Genomic DNA, 27,614 nt, shown 5'->3' with positions numbered 1-27,614 from the left:
TTCATGAAGTAAATGCTATTGGTCGTTCCTCTCCTGAAGGCATTAAACTGCACCATCCCCATTGGATGACACATTACAGCAAGTTATAATTTTGGCTCAGGACTGTAGTGAACCAACAGCTCTGACTTCTGTGAGGCACCTTTTACCCCATTGTGTTCACATTTGCATTCTTTTGACAAGTGCCATACCTGTTTAGCACATAATTAAGTGTGTGAAGGCTTCATTCATGCCGCTAAATTCAGCACGAATGTGCCGTAATAATTGATCAATCCGAAGCACTTTTTTGTTGTGCCACATTTTGACAATGTGGTGCTTCTAAGATTGCTGTCATCTTTTTCAGCTCCTTGTGTAAGCCATCCTTATCGATGATGTGGCCCAGATCATTTTTGGATGTGTTGAAAAAGTCACACTTCTTCTTTACTTAGAGATTGCGGTTTTGTAGACTTTGCAGAGTAGCTTCCAAGTTCTTGAAGTGGTCCTATTCACTCGAACCGGTGATAAGAATGCCATCTATACCAGTGTTTCCCAAGCTTTTCAGTAACATGGGGCAAACAATTCAATGTGCTGAATTGATTGCTCATAAACGTCGCATTTACTTATATTGACTATGGTTACGATCTTACCAAAGAGATTTGTAATATAGTGCATAAAGCTAAATGAGGATCAAATGCATCTACCACAAGTAGAATACACCGTCTTCAACAGCGAACACAGACACATTTTCAAAAGCTGCTCAACTCAACTACTCATAGTCCTAAATCTGTTTGCCAACATCTCTCTGCAGATGAGTCAAGCAGACAAAGGCATCGCCTGTCCATGAAAATCCAAAGGCCAGAGAACTCTCACTATACTGTCTCCGAACATTTATTGCTTTTTTTTTTCTTGGGGTTCAGGTGTTTCATCAACGACTCAATAAGCGGAGGAATCAAATTTCTTCTTGGATCGGGGGGCATAAAATCGATCCGGCAAAGAAATGTGGATACAGCCAATTTTGTTGCGTCTGCTATCTTGTTCTACTGTCAATAAAGAAAAGTGAAAACAACGTTGCTTGGTTAATATGACGACTAGGTATCACATCATCTCAATTTCACCCTTTGGCCGCCTGCGTTTAGAATGTTCACATTTTGGAATCGAAAGACTGATACCTTACTTTTAAAGTATTTGATTATTAATTTTTGTGAGTTTTTAAGAGTTGCTATTTTGGTTGGGTTGAATATTGTTTCAGGTGAAACGATAGGTTTGTTGTACATTGATTGTCATTACCTTTGTATAAAATTTCTTGGCACCCTTGGATTGTTCTCACGGCACAGAAAACCACTGATCTAAATAACATTGCAGCCCAGTTAGCCCACTCAGAATTTGAGCCATAGACCTCTGAAAAAGAGCAGGAGCTCATTTAGCCTCGCCACGTGCGTGATCTCTGCAACCCGGACTCCAGCCCTTCTATGGCAGACACGTTCCTGAACTGGCGTTCTTCTTCACTCGCAGCTGTACTCGATTCATTTTTGCACAAACCTTCAGCAACGACGGCTTGCTTCTCTCCGCATTTGTGAGTGACTCCGGTCCCGACAATTATCTCCGCTCTCCGCGCCATCTCCACCGATTTTTGCCTACGTTCTTTTGTCCAGCAATTCTGTTTTCTTGCCTCAATCCTTGCCGCCAGTTTTCTCTTTTGTTATATCTTTGAGTTTGCCATGGCGAGAAAAGGTATGGAGGTGCCCACACTCTGGATTCCGACAAACACGATGAGGGCTGTAATTCGGGACGTTGCTCACGCATTCTAGGATGCACGACCATAGCCCACACAAACATTGACTGCTGATGCCACTACAAATCACATATCACGCCACCAGCATGCCACCAGCAGGGATGTATTCTCTGACATGAAACAGAGAGGCCGTCTTTTTTCCTCAGCAGCACCACTATAATGAGCCAACTGCGAAACATTATTGGAGCATTTACTCTCCAAAAGCACAGGGACAACAGACAGGCAGCAAATGCCAATTCTCATCCAAAGAAACACAGGGCTCAGCAACCCCATTGTGTAGCACCCAGTGCAGCCAATAGCCAAGAACATCACAATGGCAAATAGAGATTTGACCATAAACTGACAAGGGGAAGGTTTTCGTACAGAATTTTAGCTCTTTAGACAGAAGATGCGCTTACACTTTATAAACCATCAGGTACAGGACCTAGAGAAAAATGATACCAAATTACTAATTCCTCTCGGTAACGAGGGGTTAATGCGTGCAAACTCCCCAGTCTGTCTGATTAAGACCAAAAGGGCCTTGATAAAATCTCAAGCTTTCGAAGATCAACAAAAGGTCTGTGTCAACTTTAGAATTCACCAGCTCAAGTACATGTCGTAGCGACAACAGCCAGGTGAAAGCTTTAATAAATTTCTAAACAGGTGCCGACGCAAAGGAGCCAAATGCAACTTCAATGCTAATGACGTTGTGGAGAGATTGATTAAGCTTGTCATCTCTTTAACGCACATCAAGTCTTTTAGGAAAGCGCTACTATACAGAGCCAAAGGCTACTCAATGGATGCATTACTGGATGAAGGGAGAACATTTGAGGCATTAGTGACTGGTGAACAGCACCTAAAAGCTCTCGATCACTAACTTACCATTGCCGCGGTAACCAGAACATCTGAGTCACCTGGACTAGTAATCCAGAGACCGAGGTAATGCCCTGGGGATCTGGGTTTGAATCTCACTGTGGCAGACAGTAAAATTTGAATTCAATAAAAATCTGGGAGTAAAAGTCTAATGATGACCATAAAACTATTGTCGATGGTCGTAAAAACCCATCTGGTTCACTAATATCCTTTAGGGAAGGAAATCTGCCATCCTTACCTGGCCTAGCTTACATGGGACTCCAGATCCACAGCAATGTGGTTGATTATTAAATATCTTTGGGGATGGGCAATAAATGCTCGTTCAGCCAGCGAAACCCACATCCCATGAGCAAATTTAAAAAACCCAAAACCTGCCTGTGGTGTGATCTTACATACTTCCCAAACAATGTCCAGCATATTTGGACATGTGCAAACTTTGCTCCACCATAGGGCATTGGGCAAACATGAGTCGCAAATGCAACAAAACAGACATACCCAAAGTACACAACTCACCACAGCAAAAGAGTTCACAAAAATCCGACACAGGTGGGCGGCACGGTGGCACAGTAGTTAGCACTGTTGATTCACAGCGCCAGGGACCCGGGTTCAATTCCCAGCTTGGGTCACTGTCTATGCAGAGTCTGCACGTTCACCCCGTGTCTGCGTGGGTATCCTCCCACGAGTCCCGAAAGACGTGCTTGTTAGGTGACTTGGACGTTCTGAATTCTCCCTCAGCGTACTTGAACAGGAGCCATAGTGTGGCGACTAGGGGATTTTCACAGTAACTTCATTGCAGTATTAATGTAAGCCTACTTGTGAGACTAACAAAGATTATTATTAAGGTAACAGCTCCAGGGCTTATCGTGCAACATGTAAACATGGAACCAAATTGAAAGACAGCCCTGGTACGCCACACAGCCAAGCTAAACCTCACTCATCATGTGGACAGATTCAGATGGACTGGTGCATTTGCCAATGTAAACATTAAATATCCACAACATTATGGACAGCATAACACAGCTGTTAATCGATACGGGTGCAAGTGCCAACATCTCACCATTGCTCATTCTGAACTCCATGCCCAATGGAAAATGGCACAGTGTAGTCCAGTCAATGTCTGACAGGATTACTGCCTACAAGTGGTCGTACATCCCTTGCTTTGGCACCATCACAATACAGTTCCAATATGAAAGATCCAGGTGGGCACTGGAGAATATATGTCATGGAAACCACTGGTCTGGTCATCATTAGTCTGCCACCGTTAATGACATGCACAAGGTTATTATCCATGAAATGGCAGAGACCACAAAGAAAGGACTGACTCTATAAAGGATCCTACAGCTATATACCCAGATCACTTTTACATCTTTGGGGATTTCACCTAACGAGTGATGCTCAACCCAGCACTGACCCATTTGGAGGTGTAGCATCTATATCCCAGACAGGCTGAAAGCAGAGTTGGGTACGATGGTTGGGGGAGATGATACCAATACAGATTGGTACATTTCTGTCACCTGCATACTAAAGCAGGATGGTCGCTATGCTTATGCCTGAACACAAGATGGCTCAACATGGCACGAAAGCAATGTCTTCACAAATTCCCAACACCTGTGGCACTGAATCCCAAGTTTGCTGGAGCCCGATACTTCTCAAAATTGAATGTGAAGAATAGCTACTGCTCTGTCCATCTGGCACCACGTTTCATACCCACACAGAAATGATATTGCTTCTTGTGCTTGCTGCTTGGGCTCTCGGTAAATGAGGGTGTGTTTCACGAACACATGGATCGCATCATAGAAGACACGTCCAGTTGACCCGTTTGGTGTCCTATCTAGTTGCCTGTGCATCGCTGACGACATAGCAATCCTTGGCAAGACTAAACCAGAACATGATAACAATATACATGCTCATGAAGGCAGCCAGAAAGCATGGCCTTATTTTTGATAGTGCCAAATAACAAATCAACACGGCCCAGATCAACTTTTACTTTTCTCAGGCCATTCCGATGGATCCAGATAAATTAGAAAATTCACATAAGATGCCCACCCCACAACATAAAGACGGCCTTTAAAGGTGTGAACATTCTGTCTCTGTACATTGCAGGCTTTGCAATCAAAGTTTCCCCAAACTGAGACCTCCTCAAGGAGGACATGTTGTATGTATTGCAAGAAGGTCACCAACACATCTTCCAGATTTGAAGGATGCACTGTCTTCGAGCTCATGTGTCTTGCAATACTATGACCCCTCCAAACACATTGGACCCAAGCTGGATGCACCACTGTATGTAGTAGGTGCATACCTACTACAGGCTTGTCATAGTAGCTTTTGCCTCAAAGGCTTGCAACTCTGCACAAATTAATTACTTTAATATTTAACACAAAACTCCTACATTAGTATTTGGCATCCAACGTTTCCACACGTTTTAGACCGACCACAAACCACTGAAGATGATTTGCCGAAAAACCCTCCCCAATGTACCACCCCAGCTCCAACATCTACTCATGACAAGTATATTCTTTCTTTGGTGAGGAGACCAAAGCTTCTAACATGACTCCAGGTGTAGTCTCACCAGGGCCATGTACAGCTACAGTAAGACAGTCTTGCTTCTGTACTCAAGTCCTCTTGCAATCAAGGCCAACATACCATTCTTAACAGCCTACTGCATTTGCATGTTCCCTTTCAGTGACTGATGTCCAAGGATATCCAGATCCCTTTGTACATCAATATTTCCCAATTTCTCACCATTTAAATAATACTCTGCCATTCTGTTTTTCCTTCCGAAGTTCATAACTTCACACTTATTCACGCTACATTACATTTTGCATGTATTTACCTACTCCTCAACTTGTCTAAATTACCTTGAAGCCTCTTAACATCCTCCTCATCACTCACATTCCCATCAAGTTTCATGTTATCAGAAAACGTGGAAATATTACATTTGATTCCCTCATCCAAATCATTGATATATATTGTGAATAATAGGGGGTGAAGCACTGTTCCCTGCAATACCCCACTACTCACTGCCTGCCACTCTGAAAAGGACTCATTTATTCCTACTGTCTGTTTCATGTCCGCTAACTAACCCTCAATCCATGTTAATATATTAACCCAATCCTATATGCTTTAATTTTTCATACTTGCCTCTTATGTTGGACTTTTAATACTTAGTAAAATTCAAAATACACCACAAACACTGATTCACAATTACATCCTCAAAAAACTCCAGTACGTTTGTGAAACATGATCTTGCTTTCATAAATCCATGTTGACTTTACCTAATCCGATTGATATTTTCTAACTGCCCTGCTATCATATTCTTTATAACAGACACTAACATTTTCCCTCATGCTGATATTCGATTAATTGATTTGTGAATCCATTTTTCTCCTTCCTTCCTTTTTCAAATAGCAGGGTCACATTTGACACCCTTCAATCTGCTGGGATAGTTCCAGAATCTACAGAAGTTCAGAAGATGTCAGTCAACACATCCATTATTTCCATGGCCACCCCTTTAGTACCCTGGGATGTGGATTATCAGCTTTCAGTCCCATTAATTTCTCCAACATCATTTTTTTAATGACACTTATTCCATCAAATCTTCCTTCTCACTAGAACCTTTGTTCCCTAGCATTTCTGCGCAATTATGTGTGTCTTCTTCATTGAAGACAATGCTAAAGCAGTTGTTTTAATTTATCTGCCATTTCCTTGTTCTCCGTTATAAACTCTCCCATTTCAGACTGTAAGAGACCTACGTTTGTCTTCACTTATCTTGTTTTTGCATACTTATGGAAGCTTTTATGGTCCACTTTCATCTTGCTTGCAAGTTGTTCGCATACTCTATTTGTCCTCTCCAGTTAATCTCTTTTTCCTCCTTTGCTGAATTCTAAATTGGTCCCAATCCTCAGGCTTGCTACTTTTTAAACAACTTTATATGATCCCTTTTTGGATCTAATACCATCCTTAATTTATTTTGTTAGTCATGGTTGGGCTGCTTTTCTTGTATTTTTGAGTCAGAAAAGAATATATAACTGTTGCAATACATCCATTTGTTCCTTTAATTGGGGTTGGTTTAGCACAGTGGGCTAAACAGCAGGCTTGTAATGCAGAACAAGGCCAGTAGCGCGGGTTCAATTCCCGTACCTGCCTCCCCGAACAGGCGGCGGAATGTGGCAACTAGGGGCTTTTCACAGTAACTTCATTGAAGCCTACTTGTGCCAAGAAGCGATTATTATTCTTATTATTTAATATTTGCCATTGCCTTTTTACCGTCATGCCTTTGAATTAAGTTCCCCAATCTATCTTAGCCAATTCATCCTTCCTCTCCTTGTAATTTCCTTTTTTAGATTTGGGGCCCTAGTTTGGGACTGGACTACTTCACTTTCCATCCGAATGAAGAATTTTATCATGTTATGGTTACTATTCCCTAAAAGGACCCCTCACAACAAGATTATTTATTTTTTGTAAAATATTTTATTCAGGCATTTGTGATTTTATAACAGTAACAGTAAACCATATACAAACAACTATAAACATAGTGCAAAGACCATCTATCTCCCTCACAGGTCCCACCTTCCTTCAACAGTAATCTAGATTAACCCCCCTCCTCCTCCCCCCCCCCCATCTGCTGACAGTTAATTTTCTCTAAAGAAGTCGATAAACGGCTACCACCTCCGGACGAACCCTTGCATCGACCCTCTTAGGGCGAACTTGATTTTCTCAAGACTGAGGAAGCCAGCCATGTCATTGGCCCAGGTCTCTGATTTTGGGGGCTTCGTGTCCCCCCATGCAAACAGTATCCGTCTCCGGGTTACCAAGGAGGCAAAGGCCAAGACGTCGGCATCTTTCGCCACCTCTGGACTCGGTGCCACCCTTGTTTTTAACACCGTGGACATGTAATCTGCAAATCCCTGCCAGAATTCCCTAAGCTTCGAACATGCCCAAAACTTATGAACATGGTTCGCTGGCCCTCCCGCACACCTTGCACAGCTGTCTTCTATCCCAAAAAACATGCTCATTCGGGCCACCATCATGTGTGCCCGGTGAACGACCTTAAATTGTATCAGGCTGAGCCTGGCGCAAGATGTGGATGTGTTGGCCCTGCTTAACGCATCTCCCCAGAGACCTCCCTCTATCTCTCCGCTAAACTCCTCTTCCCATTTGTGCTTTAGCTCCTCTGTCTGCGTTTCCCCTGATTCCATGAGTTCTTTAAAGATATCTGAGACCTTCCCCTCTCCCACCCATACTCTAGAAATTACCCTATCTTGTATCCCCCATGGCGATAGGAGCGGGAAGGTTGGAAGCTGCCTTCGCAAGAAGTCCCGAATCTGCAGATACCTAAATCCATTCCTTCCATCAACTCAAACTTCTCCTCTAACCCCAAAACCCCCCATCTAGTCTCCCTGGGGCAAACCGATGGTTGCTAAAGATTGGAGCCCAAAGCGATGCTGCTTCCGGTCTCACATGTTTCCCCCACTACCCCCAGACTCTCAGGGCTGCCACTACCACCGGGCTTGTGGCGTACTTACCCGGCGAGAACGGCAGAGGTTCCGTGACCAATGCCCCTAAACTTGTCTCCTTACAAGATGCTGCCTCTACTCGCTTCCACACTGACCCTTCCCCCACTACCCACTTCCTAATCATGGCTACATTTGCCGCCCAGTAATAGTTGCTAAACTTCGGCAGCACCAGCCCACCCTCCCTCTGGCCACACTCCAGCATCACCTTCTTCACTCGCGGGGTTTTACCCGCCCACACAAAACCAGAGATCACCTTATTTACCCGCTTGAAAAAGGCCTTTGGGATAAAGATGGGGAGCACTGAAAAACAAACTGGAATCTCGGGATGTACGTCATTTTCATTGTCTGTACCCTCCCTGCAAGTGATAATAGGAGCATCTCCCACCTTCGGAAGTCCTCTTTCATTTGTTCCACTAACCAGGTCAAGCTTAGTTTATGTAACAGCTCCCAGTCTCGTGCCACTTGGATCCCTAAATACTGGAAGCTTCCTCCCACCACTCTGAACGGCAGCTCTCCCAGTCTCCTCTCCTGCCCCCTTACCTGGATCGCAAACATCTCGCTTTTCCCCATGTTCAATTTGTACCCTGAAAAACGGCCAAATTCCCCTAAAATCCTCATGATCTCTCCTATCCCCTCTGACGGATCAGAAACTTACAGGAGCAGGTCATCGCCGTGTAGCGAGACCCTGTGTTCCACCCCACCCCGCAGCTGCCTCTTCCAACGCCTGGAAGCTCTTAACGCCACAGCCATGGCTCAATGACCAGAGTGAACAGCAAAGGAGAGAGGAGGCATCCCTGCCTAGTCCCCTAGTGCAGTCTAAAATAGCCCGACGTCAGCTGGTTCATTCGAACATTCGCCTCTGGTGCCTGGTACAGCAGCCTGACTCAGTTGATGAAACCCCGACCAAACCTGAACCGTCCCAACATCTCCCCCAGATGGTTTCATTCCACCCGGTCAAAGGCCTTCTCTGCGTCCATTGCGACCACTACCTCCACCTCCTTTCCCTCTGGGGGCATAATGATTACATTCAAGAGCCTTCTAAAATTGGCCGTTAGCTGCCTACCCTTAACAAACCCCGTCCGGTCTTCCCCTCTCACCTCTGGGTCACAGTCTTGTCTCCTTGAGGACAAGATTTTAACGAACAGTTTGGCATCAACATTCGCAGGGAGATCGGCCTGTAAGACCCGCATAGCTCGGGGTCCTCCTCCTGCTTCAGGATCAGTGAGATCGAGGCCTGTGACATTGTTGGGGGAAGAACATCGCGCTCCCTTGCCTTGTTAAACGTCCTGACTGACAGTGGGCCCAGCATCTCCGAGAACGTTTTGTAAAATTCCACTGGGTAACCATCTGGTCCCGGGGCCTTGCCTGACTGCATGGCCTCCAGCCCCTCTGCTATTTCTTCAATCCCTATCGGGGCTCCCAGCCCTTCTACCAACCCTTCAGGAACTCCAGCCCTCCCAGAAATTGCCTCATTCCTTCCACTCCAGCTGGGGGTTCCAACTCGTATAACCTGCTGTAAAACTCCTTAAACACCCCGTTAACCCCTCTCTCCATACTCATATATTGCTCCCCTCGCCTTCCTCAACTGCTCCACCGCCTTCCCCGTGGATAACAAGCCAAATTTCACCTGGAGCCTCCGTTGTTCCTTTAGTAATCCTTTTTTTTTTGAAAATCTTTTTATTGGCTTTTCTAATATTTATAATCAGTTGTTACTTATCTACATTACATTTTTCTTGCCCGCGCTAATTTGCTTTATTTTACAGAAAGGTTTGTTTCATCCTTCATTTGCCTAACTGTATGTACATTTTGCTGTCCTCTGGATCGGTCTATGATATCCCCCCCTCCCCCCCCCATTGGTTTCAGCACGCGTCCCCTTCTCTTGGGGTTTCCCTATTTTCCTCCCCCCCCCCATCTTTTTTTTCTTCCCTGGCTTACTCCTCTTTGCTGGCCTCGAACAGGTTTTGGAACAGGCCGACGACTGCCCCCCAAGTATCCAGGAAGCCTTCCTCTGACCCTCGGATGGCATACTTAATCTTCTCCAGGTGGAGAAATTCCGAATGCTCAGCGAGCCAGTCTTTAGTTGGTGCTGCCGATCGCCAGCCGAGCAGGATTCTCCAGTGTGCGATTAGGGAAGTGAAAACAAGGACGTTGGCCCCCTTTGCCATGTGCAGCTCTGGCTGCTCCGATACCCCGAAGATTGCCACTATTGGGAATGGCTTCACCCTCACCCCCACAACCTTGGACATTGCCTCGGAGAAGGCTGTCCAGAACCCAGCCAGTTTGGGGCATGCCCAGAACATGTGGGTGTGGTTAGCTGGGCCCCTCTGGCACCGTTCACATTTGTCCTCCACCTCCGTGAAGAACCAGCTCATTCGGGTTCTGGTGAGGTGCGCTCTGTGCAACACTTTGAGCTGCATTAGGCTTAGCCTTGCGCAGGAGGAGGTGGAGCTCACCCTGCTCAGTGCTTCGCTCCAGAGTCCCCATCCTACCTCTGTCCCCAGTTCATCCTCCCACTTTTGTCTGGTCCTGTCCAGTTGTGTTCGTGCTCTGTCCAGTAGCTTTCTGTATATTTTCCTACATAGCCCCCCCTTCTCGCTGCTTGTGCTGATCAGGTCCTCTAGTAGTGTGCTTTCTGGGGCCCCGGGGTACCCCATTGTCTCTTTGCGGAGGAAGTGCTTTATTTGGAGGTGTCTCCATTCCTGTCCTCTTGATAGTTTCCACTTCCTCGTCAGTTCGTCTAGCGTTGCCAGTCTGTGCCCTACGTAGTATTGTACGCAACCCGAAGTATTGTCTCAATTGGGTCCACGTTCTCAGCGTGGCCGCTACCACTGGTCTCGTTGTGCCTTGTGAGGAGGATGGGAGTGCTGCTGTGGCCAGGACCCGCAGGGTTGTTCCTTTACAGGATGCCTCCTCCATTTGTACCCAAACTGTGTCAGGTTATTATACCCATCCCCTCACTTTTTCTGCCATTGCTGCCCAGTGGCAGTGTTGTACGTTGGGAATTCTCAGGTTCTTACCCCCCCACACAAACGCCCTGATTAGCCTGTCTATGTTTTGGAAAAAGGCCTTAGGGATGAAGATCGGGATGGATCTAAACAGGAAGAGGCACCTTGGCAGTGCGTTCATCTTGATCGTCTGCACTCTTCCTGCCAGGGAGAGTGGGAGTGAGCCCCCACCGTTGAAGGTCTTTTCTTACTTCCTCCACCAGGCTGGTCAGGTTGCACTTGTGGATCTGTGTCTAGTCTCTGGCTATTTGGATCCCCAGGTATCGGAATCTGTTCTTGGCCATTTGGAACGGGAGCCCCTTCAGCTCTGTCCCTCCTACTTTTGGGTTCATTGAGAATGTCTCGCTTTTGCCCAGGTTAAGTTTGTATCCCTCAAGTACTCTTTCAGTATTTGCAGTATTGCCTTCAGTCCCTCCTGTGGCTTCGGAGGGACTAGAGCAGCAGGTCATCTGTATAGAGTGAGGCTCTGTGCTCTCTGTCTCCTCTCCGGATTCCCTTCCAGCTTTTTGCGTCCTGCAGGGCTATCGCCAGGGGTTTGATCGCTAGCGCGAACAAGAGTGGGGACAGGGGGCAGCCTTGTCTTGTTCCTCTCTGTAGCTGGAAGTATTCAGAGCCGGTGGTGTTAGTTTGGAAACTCGCTTTGGGAGCGTTGTACAGGAGCCTCACCCAGGTGGTGAATCCCGCTCCTCGCCCAAAGTGCTCCAGTACCTCGAGGAGGTAGCTCCATTTGACTCTGTCAAAGGCCTTTTCTGCGTCCAGGGAGACGATCACCTCTGGTGTTCTCTCCCCGGAGGGGGGACATTGTCACATTCAGCAGCCGCCTGATGTTCGCTGTGAGCTGCCTACCCTTGACAAAGCATGTTTGATCTTCTGCGACCACCTTTGGTACGCAGCCCTCCAGCCTTTTGGCCAGGACCTTTGCGAGTATTTTCGCATCCACGTTCAGCAGTGAAATGGGACTGCATGATCCACATTCCGTCAGGTCTTTATCTTTTTTGGGTATCAGTGAAATTGGGGCCTGCGCTAGCGTGGGGGGCAGGGTGCCCCCTGACAGTGAGTCCGCGAACATGTCATTTAGATGTGGGGCCAGGCTGCTGCGATGGTTTTGTAGAAGTCCGCCGGGAACCCGTCGGGTCCCAGTGCCTTCCCCGCCTGCATGGAGCTGATGCTCTCCATGATTTCTCCCAGGTGTATTGGGGCCTCCAGCTCCCCCCCGTCTGTCTTCCCCCACCACTGGCAGTTCCAGTCTGTCTAGGAACTATTTCATTCCCGCATCCCCGTCGGGGGGCTCGGAGGTGGACAGTCTCCGGTAGAAGGTCTTGAATGCCCGATTTACCTCCTTTGGCTCTGTTACCAGTCTGCCTTTGCTATCCTTAACCTGCGCTATTTCCCTCGTGGCTGCCTGCTTTCTCAGCTGGTGAGCCAATAGGCGGCCAGCCTTGTCTCCATGTTCGTAGAAGGTCCCCCGTGTCTGGCGGAGTTGGTACACTGCTTTCCTAGTGGATAGCAGGTTAAAGTCCATTTGCAGCTTTTTCCTCTCCACCAGCAGCTCTATGGTCGGGGCCTCGGAGTACTTTCTGTCGACTTCCAGGATGAAGTCCACTAGCTGTTGCCTGGCATCCCTCGCTTTCCTGTCTCTGCTTGCCTTGTAGGCTATTATCTCTCCTCTGATCACGGCCTTCAGTGCTTCCCAGAACGTGGAGGGTGTGACCTCCCCATTTTGGTTGTTACTAACGTAATCGCCTATGGCGTGCGATGTTTTTTGACAGAAGGCCTTGTTGGCCAGGAGGTCCGTGTCCAGCCTCCACGTGGGGTGCTGGGCCCGGCCTGTCTCCAACCTCACATCCATATAATGTGGAGCATAGTCAGAGATCACGATTGCGGAGTAGTCCGTTCCTGTGATCCCTGGAAGCACTGATTTCCTCACTGCAAAGAAGTCGATACAAGTGTATACCTTGTGCACCTGCGAAAAGAATGAGAACTCCTTTTCTTCCGGGTGCAGGAACCTCCATGGGTCCACCGCCCCCATCTGTTCCATGAAGGCCCCTCGCTCCCGAGCCACGCCAGACATTTTCCCCATTCTGGGGTTTGATCGGTCGGTCAGTGGGTCCAGCACGCAGTTAAAGTCGCCACCCATAATCAGTCGATGTGTGTCAACGTCAGGGATTTCTGCCATGGTCTTCTTTATGAATTCTGAGTCATCCCAGTTGGGAGCATACACATTTACCAGTACGACAGGTGCCCCTTCCAGGACACCGCTGACCATGACGTACCTTCCCCCGGGTCCGTAACTGTCTTGGTTCCCGTAAACCTCGTCCTTTTGCTAATTAATATTGCTACCCCACCCCCAGCCCTCGTCCTGTATCATGAGTGGTATGTCTGTCCCCCCACCCAGCCCTTCCTTACCAGCAGTCGGTCCTTCTCCCTCAGGTGCGTCTCTTGTAGGTAGATTATGTCTGCTTTTAGGCTTCTTCGGTGGACGAACACTCTGGATCTTTTCACTGGGCCGTTGAGTCCCCTTACATTCCAGGTAACAATCCTGGTGGGGGGTTTCTGACCCCTCCGGTCTGTGGGATCACCTGTACTTACCTGGTGGACGTGCCCCTGCACTCCGGGGTTTCCCTTTGCTAGGGGGCCGTCCAAAATGGCCAGGGTCACCGCTCTCACCATGGGGTCAGGCCCCAGCGCTCAGGGGTTTCCCTTTGCCAGGGGGCACCCAATGTGGCCACCAGCTGTGTGTACGCCACACGGGGGCACCCCTGCGCTCCGGAGTCTCCCTCCGCCCTGATGCCCTCTCAAATGGCTGTTTGCGGCACCCTCGTGGTTCCTCGCCCTGCTCCCTGCCCGCCGAGGCCTATATCTGTACTACTTCACTATCTCACCCTTCTCTTTGCTTCTCTTTCCCCCCCAGCCCCTGTCCCTTTGAACCCCCCTGCATTCTCCCCCTGTTCTGCCCCTCCCTCCCCTCCTTGTCCCAGACGCTCGCCATCCCCAGACAGGGGCGCCCGTGGCCCTTCTTCCTTCCTGCCCTCCCGTGCTGGCCTTCCTCACTACTACGGTGGCCCTCCTCCCAGTATTTGCCCAGTTCTGGCCGTTTAACCTTTCTCCTACTGGCCCTTGTCTCGCCCTCCTCTTTACGTTCCTCACCCTCAGTTCCCTCGTTCCACTCCTCCCCATTGCATTGAGGGAGGAGACAAGCTCTGAGACAAGACAGCACAGTCCCGCGCAAGGCATAACACATATGTGCACAGTTCATGAGTCTATTGTCCTTGTTTGCGATCTGTCCTCTGCTCTTTGTTCTGGTTTTCTCTTCCTTTTCCGTCCCCATGTCTTTCATTGCGGTTGCGTGTGCTCCTCCCCCAGCTTGTTCGCTCTAATGAACTGATCAGCTGCCGCTGGGGTGTTAAAATACAGCTCTTTCCCCTCAAATGTTACCCTGAGTTTGGCCGGGAATAACATCCCAAATTTTACCTTGCTTTTGTGCAGTGCTGATTTTGCCTTGTTGAATTCAGCTCTTTTTTTGGCCAGGTCCGCCCCAATGTCCTGATACACCCTTATGGTCTTCCCTTCCCACGTGCTCTGCTTCGTTTGCCGGGCCCACTTTAGGATTCTCTCCCAGTCTTGGAACCGGTGCAGCTTCGCAATAATCGCTCTGGGCTGGTCCCCGGCTTTGGGCTTGGGTCAGAGCGACCTGTGCGCCCTGTCTATTTCCGGTGGGTTTGGGAATACCTCCTTTCCCACTAGCTTGCCCATCAATTGGGTGATGTAGCCTGTTGGGTCTCTGCCCTCTATCCCCTCTGGCAGACCCATTATTTTAATGTTCTGCCATCTGGATCTATTTTCCTGATCTTCCACTTTCCCTCTTCGGCTCCGCTGGGCCGTTACTAACCTTTTGACCTCGGCTTCTAGAGTTATCACCCTGTCGCTCTGGTCCGAGGTGGCCCTCTCCAACTCCAGAACGTTTTTTCTTGCGCCTTCTCTTCCCTTTCCAGGCCTTCAATGGTCTGCTGCATTTTGTGCGTCGTCTCCTTCATCATTGCTCTTTTATGCTGGTCGCTGCGTCCTGCTCACGCTCCGCACCTTGGTCCGCCATCGTTTTCCCTTTCAGGCTCGCCTGTACCTCTGTCTCGTCTCGTGGGGCCGCCTGCCTGCGCGTCCGGTACTCATGCGCCTTACCCTCACTGCTGCTGCTGCTTGCGTCTCGCTGCCCCTTCGCCTTGTTGTTTTTCTTTCCTCCAGCCATCTGTCTGTCTCTCTTTCTTTCCCCGCTGCTGTTGCTTACCCTGGGGTTGCTCTCACTTCACCCCGGCTTCTGCTCTCGCTGGGTCTGCCTCGGGCTTCGGGTTTCCCTTTTTTTGTAGCGGGGGGTGGGGGGGGGGGGGCGTTGTGGTTGGTTACCATCCTCCCTTCCTTCCTTTCTCTCTTACCTTGTCTCTTTGTTTATTTATTTATTTTTATTTCCCCCCTTCTTCTTCTCTTTTTTCCCCCTTCCTTCCCACTGAGATAGGAGTGTTTGGGAGAGATGTTTCCTGGTGTGGACTGGAATCCCTCTTTGTCTCACCTCTCACCACGTGGTCGCTGCGATCCGTTGCGACAGGGGGGGGGGGTGTTCCTCTCTCTCTCTTCTGCTCGTTGGCCCCGCGGGCTCTGCTCCCGAGCACTTGAGTCTCTGGCTTTGCGGTCCGTGCTGCCGTTTCTCTTCTGTCACCCATGTTCTTGATGAGACCATCAATTCACGTGACATGTGGTTAGAAGCGAACAGTGGTTTTAATCATCTTACAACAGAGCCTGCCTGTGACAAGATGAACTCTCGATGAACTAGCAGGCAGGCTAACAACAGCAACCTTTGTACTTCTGGTTGGGGAGGAGCCATGGGCGGAGCCAAGGGTGGAGCCCAGTACAAGCTCCTCGTCTCCCCCTATGGGTAGAGTCGCGCAACTACACATGATCTGATACAAGGTACAGGCTCAACACATGTTGTACAATACAGTGTGGATTATTACTGTTTATTATTCACCACATTCACCCCCTGTGAAAAAATCAAGTCCAGCGGGGGTGATGGCTTACAAAGTGAGTCTGTCCGGTGGTCGAGTTGTCCATTGTGATCAGCGGAGCACCGGGGTTGCAGCCTCTTCTGGTGGCTGGACGATCACGGTTGGTTGGGGTATGATGGCGGACTCTGGCGGTGATTCTGTCCGAGCTTCGTACCCGTCTGGTTCGACTGGGGACTGGGGGCGCTGGAAGCTTTTGGGCGAGGGTGCGCGGAACATGTGTAGCGACCCGGTAGGTGCGGGGGCGTGGGGCGCGACGAGTTGGGTGGGGTGTAGTGTGAGGGGTGCCTCGGCGGTGGTAGTGGTGGGATTTGATCCTGCTGGCGCTAGGTCCCGGAGGGATACAGTGTCCTGACGGCCGTCAGGGTACTCTATGAAGGCGTATTGGGGGTTTGAGTGGAGTAGGAGCACTCTTTCTATGAGTGGGTCAGTTTTGTGTGCCCTGACGTGCTTCCGGAGGAGTACCGGGCCCGGTGTCTTCAACCATGCTGGGAGCAAGGCCCCCGTGGTAGTACCCCTGGGAAAAACAAAGAGCCGCTCGTGAGGGGTCTGGTTGCTGGCGGTACATAGGAGGGACCTAATAGCGTGGAGCGCGTCGGGGAGGACTTCCTGCCAATGGGAAACCGGGAGATTCCTGGACCGGAGGGTCAGTAGGACGGTCTTCCAGACCGTCACATTCTCTCTCTCCACCTGCCCGTTCCCCCTGGGGTTATAGCTGGTAGTCCTGCTCGAGGCGATGCCCTTGTCGAGCAGGTACTGACGCAGCTCGTCGCTCATGAAGGACGAACCCCGATCGCTGTGTACGTAGCTGGGGAAACCGAACAGGGTGAAGATACTATGCAGGGCCCTAATGACTGTGTGGGAGGTCATATTGGGGCACGGAATAGCAAAAGGGAAGCGGGAGAACTCGTCGATGACATTCAGGAAGTACACATTCCGATTAGTCGAGGGGAGTGGCCTTTTGAAATCGAAAGCGAGGTGTTTGAAGGGCCGGGAGGCCTTGACCAGGTGGGCCCTGTCTGGTCTATAGAAGTGCGGTCTGCACTCCGCACAGATTGGGCAATTCCTGGTGATGGCTTTTACCTCCTCAGTGGAGAAAGGTAGATTTCGGGCCTTGACGTAGTGGGCGAGCCGGGTGACCCCCGGGTGGCAGAGGTCATTCTGAATGGCTTTCAGGCGGTTGCTCTCCGTGCTGGCGCACGTGCCGCGGGACAGGGCATCTGGGGGCTCGTTGAGCTTCCCCGGTCGATACATGATATCGTATTTGTAGGTGGAGAGTTCGATCCTCCACCTCTGGATTTTATCATTTTTAATTTTGACCCTATGTGAGTTGTCAAACATGAAGGCAACCGATCTTTGGTCGGTGATGAGGGTGAACCTTCTACCTGCGAGGTAGTGCCTCCAGTGACGTACAGCCTCCACAATGGCTTGTGCTTCCTTTTCGACCGAGGAGTGTCGAAGTTCTGAAGCGGAGAGGGTTTGGGAGGAAAATGCGACTAGTCTCCCTGCCTGATTTAATGTGGCTGCAAGAGCGACCCCTGAGGCATCGCTCTCAACCTGAAAAGGGACGGATTCATCCACCGCCCGCATGGCCGCTTTGGCGATGTCCTTCTTGATGCAGTTGAAGACCTGGCGAGCCTCAGCCGACAGGGGGAAAAGTGTGGCCTTAAATAGTAGGCGGGCTTTGTCCGCCTATTGAGGGACCCACTGGGCATAGTATGAAAAGAATCCCAGGCACCGTTTGAGAACCCTGGGACAATGAGGGAGAGGGAGTCGGGGCCCAGGACTCCGTTTTCCACGACATAGCCGAGGATGGCTAGCCTGGTCGTGCGAAAAACGCATTTCTGCATGTTGTAAGTGAGGTTGAGTTTCTGGGCCGTCTGGAGAAATCGACGGAGGTTGGCATCATGGTCCTGCTGGTCATAGCCGCAGATGGTGACGTTATCCAAGTACGGAAACGTGGCCCGCAGCCCGTACTGGTCCGCCATTCGGTCCATTGCTCGTTGGAACACCGAGACCCTGTTCGTAACACCAAAGGGAACCAGGAGGAAATGGAAGAGGCGGCCATCTGCCTCGAACGCCATGTAGTGGCGGTCCCCCGGGCGGATTGGGAGCTGGTGATATGCAGACTTCAGATCCACCGTGGAGAAAATACGATACTGGGCGATTTGATTCACCATGTCTGCAATCCTGGGGAGGGGGTACGCATCGAGGAGCGTGAACCGATTAATGGTCTGACTATAGTCCACGACCATGCGGAATTTTTCCCCGGTCTTGACGACCACCACCTGAGCTCTCCAGGGGCGTGTTACTGGCCTCTATGATCCCCTCACGTAGGAGCCTCCGGACCTCGGTTCTGATAAACACCCTGTCCTGCAGGCTGTACCGCCCACTGCGAGTGGCTACGGGTTTGCAGTTCGGAGTGAGGTTAGCAAAGAGTGGAGGGGGGGAGATTCGCAGCGTGGCTAGGCTGCAGATGGTGAGTGGGGGTAGGGGTCCGCCGAAGCTGAGGGTGAGACTTTTGAGTCCCAGTATGAGTGGGGCGCAGAGTTCGGGCAGGACATATAGTTGAAAATTAGAGTAGCTAGTGCCTTGGATTGTTAGGTCGCGACGGTGCGCCCTTGGAGGTGAACAGACTGGGAGCCCAAAGCGAGGGAGATAGTTTGCCGTGCAGGAAAAACAGGGAGCGAACAGCGTCTCACCAGATCTGGGTGTATGAAGCTCTCGGTGCTCCCGGAGTCGAAGAGGCACGGTGTACTGTACCCGTTGATTTCGACAGTCATCATGGAGTTGCGGAGGTGCTTCGGACGCAATTGGTCCAACGTGACCGCGCTGATTTGTGGGTAGTCGGCGGCTCGATCAGCTGTGCTGGAGTGGCCCTGTGATGAATACCCACTGACGTCGCAGTCTTCGATCTGAGTTGCCAAATTTGGAGAGGATGGAACCCAAGATGGCCGCCCCCATGGATCGCACATGGTGGGTGGCGAGGAAGATGGCGTCCAAGATGGTGGCCCCCATGAGTTGCACGTGGCCGGCCGCGTGGTGGAGGTTTGCCAAGGTGGCGGCCCCCATTGGTCGCACGTGGTGGGTGGGGGCGGAGTCGGAGTACAGGCCGCGGTGTTACGGGGCCTGCAGGCCTGCGAATTCAGGGAGCGAGTGCTCTGGGCTGCGGGAGGGTTTGAGGCTGGAGCTTTCTTCGCCAGACATACTCTGGCATAGTGTCCTTTGCGACCACAGCTGCTGCAGGTCGCGTTGCGGGCCGGGCAGTGCTGCCGCGGGTGCTGGCGCTGGCCGCAAAAGTGGCAGGCTGGAGTAGCATAGTGGCTGGGTGGCCGCGCGGCGCAGGCCTGGGGCAGTCGCTGGTCGGGGGCTCATGACGTGGTCACGGAGTCCACGGGGAACGAGGTGAGGCTGCGGAACGAGACCTCCATAGTAGTGGCGAGTTCTACAGTGTCTTCTAAGATTTGGGCCCCCTTCTCAAGCAACCGCTGGCGCACGTAATTGGATCTGAGGCCTGCAACAAATACATTGCGGACAGTGAGTTCCCTATGTTCTCAGCATTTACCACTTAGTAATTACAGTCCTGGGATAAGGTTTTTAAATCTCTTAGGAATTCTTCTAGCGATTCCGTGGGGCGCTGGCGGCGAGTAGTAAAAACATGGCCCGTAGACCTCATTGACGGGCCTCACGTACATTCTGTCGAGCAGGGCCAGGGCCTCTGCATATGAGCCGGTACAATTAAGTTGAGTAGATATACGATGGCTCACCCTTGCGTGCAGTAGGCTGAGTTTCTGCACCTCCGTAGTTTCTGTAGTGCTTGCTTCAGCCAGGTAGGCCTTCAAACATGGGTCTGTCCCATCCATCTGCTCCATGAACCCCTTTAGTTCCTTTGCCATTGCCGGCACCCTGCCTGAACTCGACCGGTCCTAGCCTTGGGTCAATGATTGAATTGAAGTCCCCCATGATCAGCTTGTGTGAATCCAGATCCGGAATCTTCCCTGACATCTGTCATACAAACTCCACATCATCCCAGTTTGGTGCGTAGACATTCACAAGCACTATCGGCAACCATTCCAACTTCCCGCTAACCATGATATATCTACTCCCCACATCTGCAACTATTCTCCCCGCCTCAAATTACACTCTCTTGTTAATCAGGATCGTGACCTCTCTAGTCTTAGAGTCCAGCCCCGAGTGAAATAACTGCCTGACCCATCCCTTCCTCAGTCTAGTCTGATCAATTACCCTCAGGTCTGTCTCCTGTAGCATTACCACGTCCGGCTTCAATCCCCTCAAATGTGTGAACACGAGAGCCCTCTTAATCGGCCCATTCAGCCCTTTGACGTTCCATGTGATCAGCCTGGTTGGGAGGCTTCTCACCCCCCCCCCCCCCCCCGCAACCCCCCCCCCCCCCCCAACCCGCCGATCAACCATCCCTCTTCTTAGGCCAGCCTCCAGATCATGCCCGGCGCTCCCTCCGGCCCACCCTCAGGTAGCCTCAGTCCACAACCTCCCATTTATCTCCAAGCAACAGTCCCTCCCCCGTCAGCAGAGCAATCCCCCCCCATTAACAGCACAATAAATGCAACTCCCTTCAACAAACATAACATCTGCTCACCCCCCACTGCACTTCTGTGAGCCAACCCGCCCAGATGGCTTGGTGACTCCCCCAATGGCACCAGATATCTTACCTCCTATTGTTCCCTCCCCCCCGCTCAGACATACCTATTCAAAAGGCACATTTCAACCCAAACACACCCAAAGAAAGAACATCAAAGATTCACCCACCCTTCCCCCACCAGTATAAAGTTAACTCACAAAACTTAGCAACAGCCCAATAAACGATACAAAAGGCATTTCTCATGCAATGCAAGAGTAAGAACAATTTTAGCAGAGTCCCTGCAGCAAAGATCAGACACCTCAGTCTCGACTTAGACCTTTGTTTTTAACAAAGTCTATTGCTTCATCCGGCGACTCGAAATAATATTGCCGCTCTTCATAGATGACCCATAAACCAGCTGGATAAAGTAGACCAAACTTCACCTTCCTCTTGAAAAGGGTCGATTTCACTCGGTTGAATCCCGCTCTTCTCTTGACCAGGTCCGCACCCAGATCTTGGTAGATGTGCAGAATGTTATTCTCCCACTTACAGCTCCGTGTCTGCTTGGCCCAATGCAAAATCTGTTCCTTATCCAGAAGTCTGTACATTCGTACAACCATCGCTCTCGGTGGCTCATTCACCAGCGGCAACCTCGCAAGTGTTCTGTGCACTCAGTCCACTTCCAGGGGTCTAGAAAATGACCCATCACCCATTTAACTTCTGGAGCATATCTGCCACATAAGCTCTTGCGTCCGTTCCCTCACATCCCTCAGGGAGGCCGACGATCCTCAAGTTCTGCTGGCAGGACCTATTCTCCAGGTCCTCCACCTTGTCTTACAGCCTTTTCTAGTGCTCTTTCATCAGCCCCACCTGTGCCTCCAGCGCAGTTGGGTGTCTCTCATGCTCAGCCACCATTTTCTCCATCTTCTGGACTGCCCGATCTTGGGCTTCCAATTTCTGCTCTATCGACTCCTTGATCGGGTCCAGACATTCCTTTTTTTGCTTGGCAAAGCCCTTCCGAATAAACTCCACCAGCTGGTCCACTGTCCATAGGACCGCCAAGCCAGTACTCTGCAGATCCGCCATGCTTTCCTTTGCTGCAGAATCTACACGTGCCTGCTCGATTCGGTTCTTCCTTCCCTTACGTCCACTTCTGTACCTAGCCTCCATATACTGGGTGGGATTCCTCCTCACAGTCTCACCCAGCACCGATCGCTCAAGCAAAATTCCGAAAAACGTCGGGGGAAAAATGTCGAAAAAGTCCGTCACGAGCGGGAGCCACCAAATACGTGACCTACCCTTTCATGGCTGCCACCGGAAGTGCACAACAAGATTATTAATTAATCCCTTCTCATTGCACAATATAAAATCTAGGATAACATGTTTCCTAGTTGGCTCCTAACCATACTAACCTAACCATAAGGGGCTGGTTTAGCACAGTGGGCTAAACAGCTGGCTTGTAACTCATTTCAGTCTGAAATGGGCGACTCTTTACAAAGAACAAAGAACAAGCCAGCACAGGAACAGCCCTCCGATCATGATACCACCCTTGGCCAAAACCCTAAAGAACAAAGAATGTAGTTTCATGGTCATCAGTAGATTTTTAATTCCAGATTTTTATTGAATTCAAATTACATTATCTACCCTGGTGGGATTCGAACCCAGGTCTCCAGAGCATTGCCCTGGGTCTTTGGATTACTAGCCCAGTGAAAATACCACTACGCCGTGGTACAGTTCCCCCATGAGAAGAAATTACCCCTTTGAGGCAAGAGATTTCTCAGAAATGTGGGTTTTCCAATTTCTTGCTCAGCCCCAGTGGTCCGTTCCCAATTGAAAATATTAACTCTGAGTTGAAACTGTTTCTTTGTACCAATAACTTTGAACATGAGTCCTTGAAACATAAAATCAAAATTTCATTAGGTCCTTCAGTTGAAAGGCTTAATTACAGTTCCTTAATTTCTGCAGTTTATGATCATAATGCATGATGGACTCTTGTCATTGGGATGTGATGGTCCCATCAACTATCTGTTTAATTTAATAACAAAAGAAATCTTCAGCAGAATTTCACATTAAAAAAAGGAAAGAGCTTCTGCATGACAGTGTGATACACTAGGCTGTGATTGATGGCTACATAATTTATATATCAAAGAGGATCACAATTGGTATTGATATTTCATTCATATAGTATTATACGACTATAATACGATATTGAGTATATACTTTACACTTAGCGATTCTGGACAAGATTCATTTTTTATACAGTATCATTTTTCAAAGAACCTAATCTTTGAAGATACACAGTATATGGGTATCTGGTAAATGCTTTTGATACTGGGAGCCTGGGCAGTACTGTAGCAAATAGTTCTGGTTGATTGAATGTTCTATGGGTGTCGCAGAATATTTTCCCTCGAACGACAGATTAAAATGATGTAACCTGCTGCGTTTTGAAAGGAAAATTGCTTCCCCAAATATTCACTGTCTGGTAAACTGGTGGTGTTCTAAATATTTCTCCAATGGCATTGAAACTTAATCCTGGGATGAGTATTATTTTGTGCTGTGAGGATTTGATTTATATCGCTGATGTGCAAGATCAAAATGTAAAGCTTCTGAGGGAACTAAAGATGTCCCGAAGACATTCCGATGAAAACAACGCAAGCGAATGATAATTATAAAGGGATCATACAGCTTTCAATAATAGTTTGTTGTAAATTTATCTTCCAACAACTTAATCAATTTTGGATACACATGCTCTGACTATGTGACCACAAAGGTAGAAACAATTTGAATAAAATGATATGCTGCAAATGTAACAAATTAGCTCAGCCATTTTCCCTCACTGTTTGAAAATAATGTTAAGAAGCCTCCTTAATACTTCTTTACAATCTATTGATAAACAGGTGGGGGGCGGGAGTGGAATTGTGCACAATCTCCAAATGGACAACATTGGTGCTTTGTGATTCCACATAGTGGGCGTGGCAAAGCTAAACAAATCTGTCAAACAGTACATCAGCAATGGTCATCTTTTAACACCTTCTCAAACAATTCATAACATTTAACCAGTGCAAATGCCTAAAACATTTGCTCATTCAACAAAATATTTCCACAAAATAGTTGAAAGGCAAGATCACCATTCCTACCTCGTGAGCCAGCTCTTGATTGTGTTATTAGATTCTGTAATGGACAAGCAGCCTTTCAACGAGACACAGAGGCAAGATGCAGCCAGAACATGTCAACTTGATGGCTGGAATTTTACATCTCACCTTTAGTTGGAGACGGGTGGTGAGGTGTATTTTACCAGTGATGGGGTTGAAGTTGAGCACCCTGCCCATCTTGGACCAATTGAACCTTTTAAATTGCCTATGAATGGTCATTTAAGGGTCTCTTTCTGCCGCTGTTGGTATTTTAACAGTGGAGGGAGATGCTTGCGCCTACGTCCATACTGTGCCCCATGGATTGCCCCCAAGTGGAAAAGGTTTATCTCCATTTGATTGCCCCCCCCCCCCACCCCAAATGTGTTGCCTGAATGCTGCTTTACCAGCACCGCATCCCTATCCAGACCTTGCTCAGGCCTGTCTGAGATAGCCTTGGCGAGCTCACGCTACTTACCAGCCTCCAATGCTGCTCCTGGTCAGGGACTGAATGCAGTTCCCACTGTGGTCACTGCTCCTGTTGGCACTCCTGGGATTGAAGAGCTGCCAACTCTCTGATTGGGCAGAAGCCAATTATCTGAGGCGTGGAAAATGTAGACGTGGTTTTCCAGCCCAGTGGAGGTGGGCTTATCTTCAAATTTCCAGCCCAGTTGGGCCCCCTTCTCTGTATTAAATCACATCTACCACTTGCAAGAATTATTGTTGGCTTTGGAGATTTTTCATGATTTAAGAACATACAAAAGTAAAGCAAGTGTAGGCAAAGTAATATTAACAGATGCATACTGACATCAAAGGAAGCTTTAGGGCCCAAATGCCTGGGGTACCACTCAGTGCAAGTTCAAAGCAGCATAACTCCACTTCACTTATCCCCAAACCAAAGGATGTGTTCTAATTGGCAAGGATCAGACCATTGGCATGACAGGGGTAAGGACATTGGGCAGGATTCTCTATTGGCTGACGCCAAAATCGCGAAATGTGATTGGGCGGTGAATGTTAAACTTGCGCGGGTGCCGATTTGACGCCAAATCACAATTTTCCGTCACCTCGGCAGCGGCGTCAATGTGGTCCGGAACACACAAAGAGTAAACACCATTTGCATGGCACTAGCGGGCCTGAACTGGTATTTTCCGGGGCCTCCGCGATGGTCACCTTCCGATGGGCTAATTTCCCGATGACGCTGTTCACTTGTGTTTTTAAAAATCGTGAAACCAGCATCGTGGCTGCTGAGGGAGAGAGAGGGGGTATGAAGAGTGTCCAACATCGCCATAGTTTGCTGATAGTTGTGCTGCTGGTTGGGAGGCTTCTGCCAGGGCTGGTGGGAGTAGCAGGTGGTGGCCAGGAGGTGGGCTGTGGAGTCATGGTGGACGGGCACGGAACACCATTGCAATAGCCGGCAAGGCAGCCATGCAGCTGCAGGTGCCGCTAACAGTCCACTGCGAACTTAGGGCCATGGGTTTTTGGGTGTCCCCCAGGCTGTCCGCCAGGCCACCCCCCTAGGTGCCCTCTGGCACCAGCCTACCCATCAGTTGTATGGGCGGGCTCCAGCACAATCAGTGCCACCTTGTTGGTTGGGATGAGCGTGTGTGTGGATTGTAATCGAAACTGAATCGATCCAGGTTCAGTGGCAGTTTTGCTGTACTTAAAGTCCATGAAATCTGCAATGGCATCAACACTTTGTCTCAGAAATGGAGAATCCCACCCATTGTGTCCACTAGTACTCATGGCAACACCTGTCTCAAACCTGTGCTAAAGTTTGGTACAGGGCCCGACAGCTCCAGTTAGGAAGTCCTGAAGTAACATATTCTGTTCTCCTCCCAGAGAGTAAGTAGATGTCTACTGGAACGTAATTTCCCCCTCCGAAGTGGATTAGCTAGTCATGGTCTCCAGGCCCTTCTTACAGGCTTTACACAGTTCTTGGTAGATATGAGTTCTGTAAAGGCCATAAAAGACAAAATTCCTGGGTAGCATGGTAACTCCTCAATGTTCATGTTGCTTTATTGGGGGTGGGTGTACTGGGCAGGCAGAAACTTTGCCCATGCTGCCCCACCCCAGGTATGGTGAGATGAAAATCATGGGTTATGCCCAATCTTCTGGTACTCAATCCAGAGATGGACCAGTAAACTGCCTTGGGGCAGAATCTTCCACTCTGAAGTTTAGGTTTGGTGGCAGGCACAGCATTGTGAGTGATTCTGGCTGTTGAGGGGCTGGGGGATTTTGCAGAGCAGGGGATGGGCGGGACAGCTGATCACCTGCGACGTTGTGCTCTTCAGCTCAGCATTTATGCATTTCTGCGGAGTGCGGCACATTTTCTGATGGGGCAGGCAGTAAGCTGCCTTACCCACCTTTACCTACCTCATGGGCTCCAAGGTTTGGGCGTTATATTTTCCCTTCCACCCTTAGCCTCCCTCCCAGGTCAAGCCTCCATTCCACCTTCAATCCGACTGACCTCCCCCACCTACAGTCTTCACACAATTTGTGCTGCCGACATCTGATACGAGTGATATTTTGAGCAATCCCCACGAAGGCAAAAGCAATATCTTCTGACGTCAAAATTTGGGGAAGAAGTAAAACTCTGTAGGTGCATGCAACTTATATACAGTTACAAAAGTAAACATTTTAATTTTGCTCTGGAGGGGAACTTAATTGGCGGAGACACTTCAGCACGATGGCCTTTTATCGTAGGACGCCATGGCAGTTGGCACTGTTGCTTCACCGCACTAGGGTCCCAGGTTCGATTCCCGGCTTGTCACTGTGCGGAGTCTGCACGTTCTCCCCGTGTGTGCGTGGATTTCCTCCGGGTGCTCCGGTTTCCTCCCACAAGAATTGGACATTCTGAATTCTCCCTCTGTGTACCGGAGTGTGGCGACTGTGAGATTTTCACTGTTTCTTCATTTAATGTAAGCCTACTTGTGACACTAATAAAGATTATTATTAAGCATGCACGACGTGCTAATTAATGCAAAAGGATTTACGACAGTGTTCACCAGGAAGCTCCCTTTAAAGACCCAAGAACCGAATTCCAACAGTTCATTCTGATGTTAGGGGAGCTGATGTTTGGCCTCACAGCAAGTTCCCCAGTCCACCACGCTTCCCGCTGCAGGCAACATTGGGAAAATGTTTTTGTCCCTTTCCTCCAACGGGATCTTCCCATTTCTGCCCCCGCAATGGAGTCCCCAGCGATGCGGACAGTGAGCAATGCAAATGGCCATTGACAAGGGCGGGAAATTCTACCCTTGCTGTCTGCTGCAATTTCAGTGTCTTGCTTTTAAAGGTGGACAACAAACCTATGATAATTGCACAACAGTAAGTGTTAGCAAGTATCACAAGTGCAAAGTGAACTATACTACATGAAGGCCCTCTTTCATGGGCTAAATTTTGATTTTGATATGTTAATCCAAATTCCTCATGCTCAAAGGTAAAACTCATACGTGACAGGAGAATACAGAGTAGAACAGGCAGTGGAACTTGTCACAAGCGCTGAAAAGCAAATTGTTTTAAAATGTATGTCAGGCTTGCAGATATTGGCAGGTGCCTGTGCAGACCTACCAGTCTGAACTGCCATATATTCTCCGATTTAAATCAATGTGTCCACATATAATAATACAAATGGAGACACATATAGTGATCAGGGCAATTTCCCCCCAAGGTTCACTGGTATACTGTATGATAAATG

This window comes from Scyliorhinus canicula, chromosome 9 (genome assembly GCF_902713615.1).
Source record: "Scyliorhinus canicula chromosome 9, sScyCan1.1, whole genome shotgun sequence".
In the NCBI taxonomy this organism is placed as follows: domain Eukaryota; kingdom Metazoa; phylum Chordata; class Chondrichthyes; order Carcharhiniformes; family Scyliorhinidae; genus Scyliorhinus; species Scyliorhinus canicula.
Note: the sequence above shows the minus strand (reverse complement) of the source record.